Genomic DNA, 11,482 nt, shown 5'->3' on the forward strand with positions numbered 1-11,482 from the left:
ACTATATACTAACCCGGGTATACTAACAATCACTCAGTACTTAAAAGAAAGTTTTGCACTGTTCGTGAGTGAAATAACCTTGACCGTAACCGCGCAAAGTCAGCGGTCCGGTCGTTTCAATTCAATCCCAGAATGCATTGAGCTACCAACACGTTTGAAACGCCAAATGGCTACACTATTTGAGGCGATACCCTCATAATATCATACTCTGCTCCTGTGTTATGAAGTCGATGTTATTATGTACACTAAAGAAATAAAGATTCTAAAAAATGTTCTAAAGTTTTCCTCTCAGTAGATCCCATAGTGGTTCTAAAAAGAACCAAAATGGCCGCCAAAATCTGATACAGAACCGTTTTCGGTTCTTTAGAGAACCTTTAAGAGTTCTCCAAAATTAAAGAACCTTTTAAGAGGTTCAAGAGGGAGGGTTCTCATGAGAGGACAATAAAGAACCTTTATTTCGTAGAGTGTAGGCCTACTCACACAATGCAAGAATTTTGTTTCAAACCGTTCCAATCATTTTTGCTCAATATTTAGGCTATTATCTGAAAATGTAAACAGGTGAACTCGGGGACAATGTGGAACACGGGGCAACACGAAACATCCCCTTAAAGTTATGCATGATGTTGTCTTCAATCTCCAAGCTCATGTTTTAGAACACGGCATGGATCCAGCATTGTTTGTGATAAGGGGCGTTCGCGTGAGTTAGGTATTTGTGTTTTTTACAGGAAATGTCTACTTTAGTATTTTTCATATGTTTAAACAAATAACTTATATACAAAATATATTATCTGCCGAAGCACGGTGCTTTTGTTGAATTACTTCGATAGTCTAGTCATATTAATGGGCTTAAGCCTACTCTTTGCATGATAACAGGGCTAGCATACATTAGCGTACATGACAGTGATCCTTGTCGGGAGAAATCTCACGTGGACGGGGCAAAGTGGATAGGGCAAAGTGGACAATAGTCCAAAGTCACGGTTGTTTGATGTATATAGAATTGCATGGCTTCATTATTAACTAAATGCAAACTATAGATGGCGCTATTTATCTTAAATCATATTTCTTTATTTGATTAATACCGCCATTAAAATAGCTGGAATAGGTGAAACAAGTAAAAAGGAAATTTTATAAACATATTTTATCCAACAATAAAAGGACCTATTTGTATTAAAAGCTTGAAGGCGTAATTTCCAGTAACTAAATAGCGCCACCAATTTTGTCATTTATAATAGATACATTTTATATTCTAAAAAGCTTTAAAAATGCTGTAAAAGTTAATAATTTTGTAAAACAGTGGAAATTAAAGTTGAGAATGACTCAGAAGCATCTGTATCTTAGCATGATATGGCTTTTAGCTGTTTAAGCCTAAAATTTGGTTGTACATGATATTTTGTTTGAAAAACTAATAAATGATCCCATCAAACAACTGTGATACCCGTGGTTTTTTGTTATCGTAAGGGAAAGAAGAAACGGAAAAGGAGAGAAGGGGAAGAAAGAAGTCACTTGTTACCCTTGGGATTAGAACCCGGGACCCCTCGCATGCCATGCACACGATCACCGACATGTAGCTACCGAGGTTTGGCTGCCCCGGCAGCAATTCCCTGGGTATATATGACTTAGTCTTTGCGTCATCAAGTCACATGGAATGCATGCAAGCAGAGTGGTTTTAATAGTGAGCTTTAGTGAGACTCAGTTGGGTTAGGGTTAAGGAAGCCTAAATCTAAGAAAAACATGCATATTAACCCTAACCATACCCGTGGTTTTTTTGATATCGGAAGGGAAAGAAGAAAAGAAACATTTTATATTCGAAAACGCTTTTAAAATGCTGTAAAAGTTAATAATTTTGTAAAAGAGTGGAAATTCAAGTTGAGAATGACTCAAAGGCATCTGTATACCTTAGCATGATATGGCTTTTAGCTGTTTAAGCCTAAAATTTGGTTGTACATTATATTTTGTTTGAAAAACTAATAAATGATCCCATCAAACAACTGTGAAGTGGATTGGGCAAAGTGGAACAGCGGAAACAGACCCCGTACACAGAACTATGCAATGCAATTGTATCCGGCCATATAGTATAATGATGTACCAGAAGGTAGACTCTAAGTGTTGTTGACAAAGATGACACACCTGAGGGGATGCATTTCTGTAATGCCCCTCTCCATGTTTCACCCCCCCCCCCGGGCCGGAGGACCGACTTTTTCAAGTTTAACAAGTGATCATGGTGGCATTGCCTTTATTCACAAACAGTCAATGAATGTTCAAATTGTAAATCTTGATTATGATTATACTACCTTTGAATATGCCAGTATTGCTGACCCAATAAATGGTGTCCAATACATAGTGATCTATAGACCACCACCCTCAAAAGAGAATGGTTTCCTTCAGTCAACATTTCTCAATGAGTTTGAAAGTTTCATTAGTGAAGTTGCGTTAATGCCCAGAAAGGTGGTTATCATTGGGGACTTTAACATCCATGTTGATATGCCATACAAACCTGAAGTCAAACGCTTTTTATCTAGTCTTGATACTAGTGGTTTCCATCAGCATGTTATTTCCCCACCCACTCCTATGGTCATATTTTGGATCTAGTAATTTCTAGACTTGATGACAACATTGTCAGATCCTGCTGGGTTCAAGACGATCATTTGTCTAACGCAACTATTTATCATTACACAGTTCATTGTCTCATGAACTGCAAGAAACCAAAAAAAAAAAAAAAACTGTTACTGTTCGTAATTTTAAGGCCATTGATCATACTTTGTATAGCAATGATGTTGCTCAAGAACTTGAAAGTATCAATCTTAGTATTTCTCTGGATACGCTCATAGATCAATTCAATAGTAAGATGTTATCTGTTTTAGACAGTCATGCTCCTGAAGAAAGTAAATCTCGCACTATAAGGCCAAGATACCCCTGGTACAATAACTCCATAAATGATCAAAGGCGTTTGCGTAGAAAATATGAAAGAAGGTGGAGAAAGAGTCATTCTCCGGAAGACAAAAAGATGTATGTTAATCAGAAAACCCTTGTTAACCAACTTATTGATATGGCACCTACTATAAGGTCAAGTTGAATGCTAGTAATATTAAGGGAGTTTTCCAGATTGTAAATACTCTATTGAACAAAAACATCAAACGTTTGCCTACTGGCTTCTCAACAGAAGTGCCGTGTGACAAGTTTGTCACCTTTTTCAGGAACAAGGTTCTCAAAATCCGTCAAAGTCTTGATGAGGAAACTCATAGTAGTGATAATAGTGTGAGCAATGATTATGATGATATTAATATGTGTAGGAGTAGATTTGACCAATTCAGTCAAGTTTCTGAACAGGAAGTGTGTAAGTTGACTGGTTCACCGTCAAAAACCTGTAAACTCGACTGTGTACCAACTTGGTTAGTGAAAGAGCATTTAAATGTATTCCTTCCGTTTATTACTCATGTCATTAATAGTTCCCTTTCATCCGCTATTTTTCCCAGATCCATGGGTTGTGCTCTTATCACTCCAATACTTAAAAAACCCATCCCTGGACTCTAATGAATTTTCCAATTATCGGCCTGTGTCTAACATCAGCTTCATGTCCAAAATAATTGAGAAAGTTGCCAGCAATCAGCTCAAGGAATACTTGTGTCAGAACAATCTTATTGAGTTGTATCAATCCGCTTATGTTTCCAATAGGAGCACCGAAACTGCTCTCCTCAAAGTGCAGAGTGATATCTTGAATGCTGTAGACAGGCGAGAGGTTGTTTTTCTTGTGATGCTTGACCTGTCTGCAGCATTCGATACTATTGATCATGTTTTGTTATTGCAACATCTTGAAAGCAATTTTGGGATTTCTGGTAAGGCTCTCCAATGGATGAGATCCTATTTAGAGAGTCGTGTGTACCAAGTTCAGATAGACGGTGTTTACTCTCATATGCATAAATTGGGCACTGGGGTCCCCCAGGGCTCTGTACTGGGTCCATTGGGTTTTATTTTATACACATCTCCTGTTGGTAATATCACACGTAAGCATGGACTTAGTTTCCATGTTTATGCTGATGACACTCAATTGTATATTTCGTTTGACCCTAGAATACCAGAAGCATGTCATACTGCTCTATCAAAACTTGAATTGTGTATCACTGAACTCAGCAATTGGATGACTGTGAATAAATTAAGACTCAATCACAGTAAAACTGAATTTTTCATTGCTGGAACCACCCAAGGACTGAACAAACTCTCTCCTGTTGAACTCAAAGTTGGTAATGAACGGATTATGCCCAGCACTTCGGTGCGCAATCTGGGGATGATTTTCGACGATCATATGTCCATGACTAAGCACATCAACAGTCTTATTTCTTCTGTCAACTTTCACTTACGGAACATCCGTCGCATCGCTAAATATCTTGATCAGGACACAAAACATCATGTCGTTCGCTGTCTCATTCTCTCACGCCTGGACTATGGCAATGCGCTCCTGTATGGAGCCAAATCAAAGGACCTGGACCGTTTACAATCTCTCCTAAACAAAGCCGCTAAACTTATTTTCTGTGCTGACAGACGTGATAGCCCATCACCTCTCCTGGACACTCTACACTGGCTGCCCATACGGGAGCGCATCAAATTCAAGATATGCATGTATGCTTTTAAATGTCTTCAGGGTAATGCACCAGTTTATCTCACAAACTTTCTCACTCATAAACTCAAACCTGCTACAGGACCTATGACACGTTCTTCTTCTGATACTACTCTTCTCACCGCTCATGTCGGGAAAAATCGCATTGGAGATAAATCATTTTATGTTTCGGCACCCACACTCTGGAACAGCCTCCCAAGAACCATCAGGGAGGCATGCACACTGCCTAGTTTCAAGAAGGTGTTGAAGTCTCATTTTTATCCATCATATTGACTCTGTTTTTGTTATTGCTTTGTTTTTACGGCGCTTTGATCAAGTTGGAAAGGCGCCCTATTAAATGTTGTTTATGTATGTATGTATGTATGTATGTATGTACCATAAAAACGAAACAGTAATCTGTGGCGGGGTCTAATGCAATTTTTACATAGAATTTTCAACGTTTTTTCTCATCGTCATTCTACTAAGTTAAAAACATATTTTGACGTATATAAAATTGAAATAAAAATATCTGGCTCTTAAACGACATCAAATGTGCCACAATTGGGTATCACGAATCGTTATTATTTGATGTGCAGTTAATATTCATATTTTCTTTTATACAGAGGATGCTTCAGTTTTGACACAAAAATATTTAATTGAAAACCCTCTCACTCGGCTATTTCAAAAGGTAACCACGCTTCCCTAGAATGTGCAATAAATTAGCATTAAAATTTTTCTTATTTTATCAGCATTCTAGAAACTCTTGCCGTTTGGCAAAAAGAGGAGTAATGATGTTTTATAAGATTCACCATAGGATTTGATCTTCAGATTTACATTGACCTCGCACACCGACATCGCTTGGTAAAATCAATACCCGGGATCGATACACATGTATGTGCTATGCACGATTTGATATTCAGACGATAAATCTTTGGATACCGGGGTAGAAAATGATGAATATCGCCCGTAATATTTTTATTCTAAAGAAGCCGATTTCAAGGCTTGCACTTGAATATATTTGCTGAAAGAGTATGATGGCGAAAAGAGGAGTAATGATGTTCTATAATGATTCACCCTAGGATTTGATCTTTAGATTTACATTGACCTCGCACACCGACATCGCTTGGTAAATAATTACATTGTACAGCAGATACACTAAAATCAATACCCGGGATCAATACACTTGTATGTGCTATGCACGATTTGATATTCAGACGATAAATCTTTGGATACCGTGGTAGAAAATGATGAATATCGCCCGTAATATTTCAAGGCTTGAACTTGAATATATGTGTTGAAAGAATATGATAGTCGTTAGCTTGCGTATTGAGAAAGAACCGTGCGTATTGAACTCAAAAGCTGACAAAAGTCTGATTTTACATGTGCCGAATAAAAAAATTACAGCTGCCCTCATTCGTAAACACTCGGGTCACGGGACGGTACTATATCGCAGCGTAGGCCACTGGTGGAGGCAGTCTAAAAGCAGATGACGTCATGACGTATACTAAATGCTCACTGACATCTACAGAGGTCAGTCACTAGGCTATTCTCAATAGCCTTAGTCGGATGTCCATCGGCCCATTATGCATCTCAAAACTATTTAAGGGAGGTGTAAAGAGCGAACCGTGGTTTGGATTCCAGAGAGAGGGTGAATGTAAGAGCCACAGCCATCAGAAAATGAGTAACTGAGATCGCGCGCCAAATAAACTTACTGCAGTAATTTTCCGAGTCGTTCCGGCATATGTGGAAATCGAACCCGGCACCTTTCAGTTCTGAAGCAACGGATAGTACAACTAAACCAACTTCCTATAACCTGTGATATTAATTCTTGATAATGCTTAACGGAATAAATCAATACTAATGTACGATGTCATTCAAATAGAAGTCCCACAACGAAAGTAGCAATCGATAAATCTGCTCACTCAATCATCAAATAATCAATCGAAAAATAAATAAATAAATAAATAAATAAATAAATAAATAAATAAATAAATAAATAAATAAATAAATAAATAAATAATTAATACAAAAGAAATTATAAATTAGTTTTTCTAGGCCCTACGCTGGAAAAAGAAAGCAGCGTAAGAAAAATGACGGACAGATTCGAAAAAGCGATCCTCAGAACAGCAACGAAGAAATCACAACGCCTTAGACAGATCGACCACAGAACCACAGAGCCTACTAGATGTCAAAGAAATATATTAACCTCTAACGTTTATGCTACGGGCACATGTCTGCGGGTAAAGATTCTACATAATAGAAGAGCACGAAAGGCGCACAAAGGGTCTATCCCTGAAGTCATAAATATATAAAGGTCATTTACATGTAACCAATTCTTTGTATACCTTGATACAGTCAATATTATACAAAGAAGTATATTATTAGGCGTAGACGCAATCATCAATGCGGGAAGTATAAAACCATGGTCGCCGCTCGCGTGCACTTTTTTGAGTCTGCTATTCCGAAAGCAGCCGTGAACCCTGAAATCACGGGTAAATTTTGGGTTGTTACATGGAATTCAAAGTAATTATATCATGAAAAACCCACTGAGAGGACTACGATACTTATTCAGAGCCAATCTACACTCTGTTATTTATAAAAGCCGACGATCAAAGTAAAATTATAAAAGGAGCAGGACCAGATATCAACATTAAATCCCGGTAAGCTTAAAAACGCATCGAAAACGCCAAAATGCAGTCACAAAATTTATAATATTACTAAATCACGAAAACAAATTGTAACGTAGGTATGCAGAAAAGAGTTATATTAGCAATAACAAAATATGTGCAAAAAGATTTGTCTTTGGCATGTCGCCTTCTTGAAATATCACCAAAATATCAAATTTCGGAAAAAAACGCCCCAGAAATTAAAACAAACATGAATCTTCCAAAATAAATGCACATTTGCACTTAGTGACCCAGTCATTACCTGGCGCTCTGATTTGGGATTCCTCGTCGCTTTCTCTCTCTAGTTACCGTACTTTAAGTTTGCCCTTACCCCGGCCCTTAACATGTCGGAACAAAATGGCCATGCGTGTCTGTGGATTCAACCTACCATGGCGATTTCTGCCATGAAGATATCGGGCGATGACAGTGTGCCTCGCGTTTCTTTTTTATTAGTTTAAAATACATTGCTGTTATTATTACCAATTAATTAATTTATAAGATCAAACAGAAATGTAGAGCACCGTAGTAACTGAGATCGCGCGCCAAATAAACTTACTGCAGTAATTTTCCGAGTCGTTCCGGCATATGTGGAAATCGAACCCGGCACCTTTCAGTTCTGAAGCAACGGATAGTACAACTAAACCAACTTCCTATAACCTGTGATATTAATTCTTGATAATGCTTAACGGAATAAATCAATACTAATGTACGATGTCATTCAAATAGAAGTCCCACAACGAAAGTAGCAATCGATAAATCTGCTCACTCAATCATCAAATAATCAATCGAAAAATAAATAAATAAATAAATAAATAAATAAATAAATAAATAAATAAATAAATAAATAAATAAATAAATAAATAATTAATACAAAAAGAAATTATAAATTAGTTTTTCTAGGCCCTACGCTAGAAAAATAAAGCAGCATGAGAAAAATGATGGACGCACGGTTTCGAACAAGCGACGCTCAGAACAGCAACGAAGAAATCACAACGCCTTAGACAGATCGACCACAGAACCACAGAGCCTACTAGATGTCAAAGAAATATATTAACCTCTAACGTTTATGCTACGGGCACATGTCTGCGGGTAAAGATTCTACATAATAGAAGAGCACGAAAGGCGCACAAAGGGTCTATCCCTGAAGTCATAAATATATAAAGGTCATTGACATGTAACCAATTCTTTGTATACCTTGATACAGTCAACATTATACAAAGAAGTATATTATTAGGCGTAGACGCAATCATCAATGCGGGAAGTATAAAACCATGGTCGCCGCTCGCGTGCACTTTTTTGAGTCTGCTATTCCGAAAGCAGCCGTGAACCCTGAAATCACGGGTAAATTTTGGGTTGTTACATGGAATTCAAAGTAATTATATCATGAAAAACCCACTGAGAGGACTACGATACTTATTCAGAGCCAATCTACACTCTGTTATTTATAAAAGCCGACGATCAAAGTAAAATTATAAAAGGAGCAGGACCAGATATCAACATTAAATCCCGGTAAGCTTAAAAACGCATCGAAAACGCCAAAATGCAGTCACAAAATTTATAATATTACTAAATCACGAAAACAAATTGTAACGTAGGTATGCAGAAAAGAGTTATATTAGCAATAACAAAATATGTGCAAAAAGATTTGTCTTTGGCATGTCGCCTTCTTGAAATATCACCAAAATATCAAATTTCGGAAAAAACGCCCCAGAAATTAAAACAAACATGAATCTTCCAAAATAAATGCACATTTGCACTTAGTGACCCAGTCATTACCTGGCGCTCTGATTTGGGATTCCTCGTCGCTTTCTCTCTCTAGTTACCGTACTTTAAGTTTGCCCTTACCCCGGCCCTTAACATGTCGGAACAAAATGGCCATGCGTGTCTGTGGATTCAACCTACCATGGCGATTTCTGCCATGAAGATATCGGGGCGATGACAGTGTGCCTCGCGTTTCTTTTTTATTAGTTTAAAATACATTGCTGTTATTATTACCAATTAATTAATTTATAAGATCAAACAGAAATGTAGAGCACCGTGTTTTACTACATACAATCAGCTCTAAATCTGGTTTTCATATACTAGAAACTTACGGATGAATGCAATAATCCATTTCCAGTAACCACATGGCATACAGGTGCACCGTTGTCTTTCACTCGCTTGATAGCCCCTATAGCCTTAGTTTGATACCTGACGGTGAAGCATTACACAGCCGTGACGTTAGTCACCGCTGTGTCTTTTTTCTTACATGATCTTTACACAGCCGTGACGTTAGTCACATTTCGTAAGACAGTAACGCCACTTGCACACATGAAATGTTATTACCCAATGTCTGTAAATCATACACAGATTTGAGGTCAAAGGTCATTAAGGGGTCACTTCCGGTATAAAACCAAATTCCTTCAAAAATTTTATTAGCTAAGAAAAACATAGGAGAGTGACGGTATGTGCACACATGAATTATGTTAACCAAATGTATATGTGGTATTTTTTATTTGGGGTCAAAGGTCATTAAGGGGTCACTTCCGGTATAAAACGAAATACTTTCAAAATGCTACTTCTCCCACAAATTACATAGGACGGTGACGCAACTTGCACACATGCATTGCTATTACCCAGTGTTTATGAATCATACACAGATTTGAGGTCAAAGGTCATTAAGGGGTCACTTCCGGTATAAAACCAAATTCCTTAAAATTTGTTTTATAAGCTAAGAAAAACATAGGAGAGTGGCGGTATGTGCACACATGAATTATGTTTACCTTATGTATATGTGGTATTTTTTTGTTTGAGATCAAAGGTCATTAAGGGGTCACTTCCGGTATAAAACGAAATAGCTTTAAAATGCTACTTCTCCCACAAATTACGTAGGACGGTGACGCAACTTGCACACATACATTGTTATTACCCAGTGTCTATGAATCATACAAAGATTTGAGGTCGAAGGTCATTAAGGGTTCACTTCCGGTATAAAACCAAATTCCTTCAAAACATTTTATTAGCAAAGAAAAACATCGGAGATTGACGGTATGTACACACATGAATTATGCTTACCTAATGTATATGTGGTATTTTTTTATTTGGGGTCAAAGGTCATTAAGGGGTCACTTCCGGTCCAAGACGAAAAACATTCAAAATATCCCTTATGTCACAAATAACATGGCAGAATGATACTATGTGCACATATGCATTGACATAAGGCAATGCCTGTGGGGTTTTCGTAGATTTGGTGTCAAAGATCATTAAGGGGTTACAACACTGCTGTGTTCGTGGTCTTAGACCACAGCTAAGTCTAGTCTTCTTTCTTTCTTCTGCCGACCATTACATTTGCTCTAGCATTTACATGCATTCATCGATTTTGACCTTACTTTGGCACAATGATCATTGACCGTGCCCCTACATGTCACATGAAACTCGTGGGGTCAAAGGTCACGCAGGGGTCACGGGGGTCAAAAATGTGATTTCAACTCAAAATGCTACTTCTCCCACAAATTTCACAGGACAGTAACGCCACTTACACACATGCATTGTTATCACCCAGTGTCTATAAATCATACACAGATTTGAGGTCAAAGGTCATTAAGGGGTCACTTCCGGTATAAAGCCAAGTTCCTTCAAAAAAATTTATTAGCTTAGAAAAACATAGGAGAGTGACGGTATGTGCACATATGAATTATGTTAACCTAATGTATATGTGATATTTTTTTGTTTGAGGGAATTTGTAAACTCAAAATGCTTCTTCTCTCACAGATTACGTAGGACAGTGCCGCCACTTGCACACATGCATTGTTATTAGCCAGTATCTATGGGGTCCTCACAGATTTGGGGTCAAAGGTCATTAAGGGGTCACTTCCGGTATAAAACGAAAAACCTTCAAATATTTTTATTTGCGAAGAAAAACATAGGACAGTAACGGTATGTTCACAAATAAATTTTAGTTACCCTGTGAATATGTGGTATTTTTTTATTTAGGGTCAAAGGTCATTAAGGGGTCACTTCCGGTACAAAACGAAACACCTTTAAAATGCTTCTTCTCCCACAAATTACGTAGGACAGTGACACCACTTGCACACATGCATTGTTATTACCCAGTGTCTATGGGGTCCTCACAGATTTGGGGTCAAAGGTCATTAAGGGCCACTTCCGGTATAAAACGAAAAACCTTCAAATTTTTTTTATTTGATAAGAAAAACATAGGACAGTAATGGTATGTTCACACATGAAT

The sequence above is a fragment of the Amphiura filiformis genome, chromosome 12, assembly GCF_039555335.1.
Source record: "Amphiura filiformis chromosome 12, Afil_fr2py, whole genome shotgun sequence".
NCBI classification, from domain to species: domain Eukaryota; kingdom Metazoa; phylum Echinodermata; class Ophiuroidea; order Amphilepidida; family Amphiuridae; genus Amphiura; species Amphiura filiformis.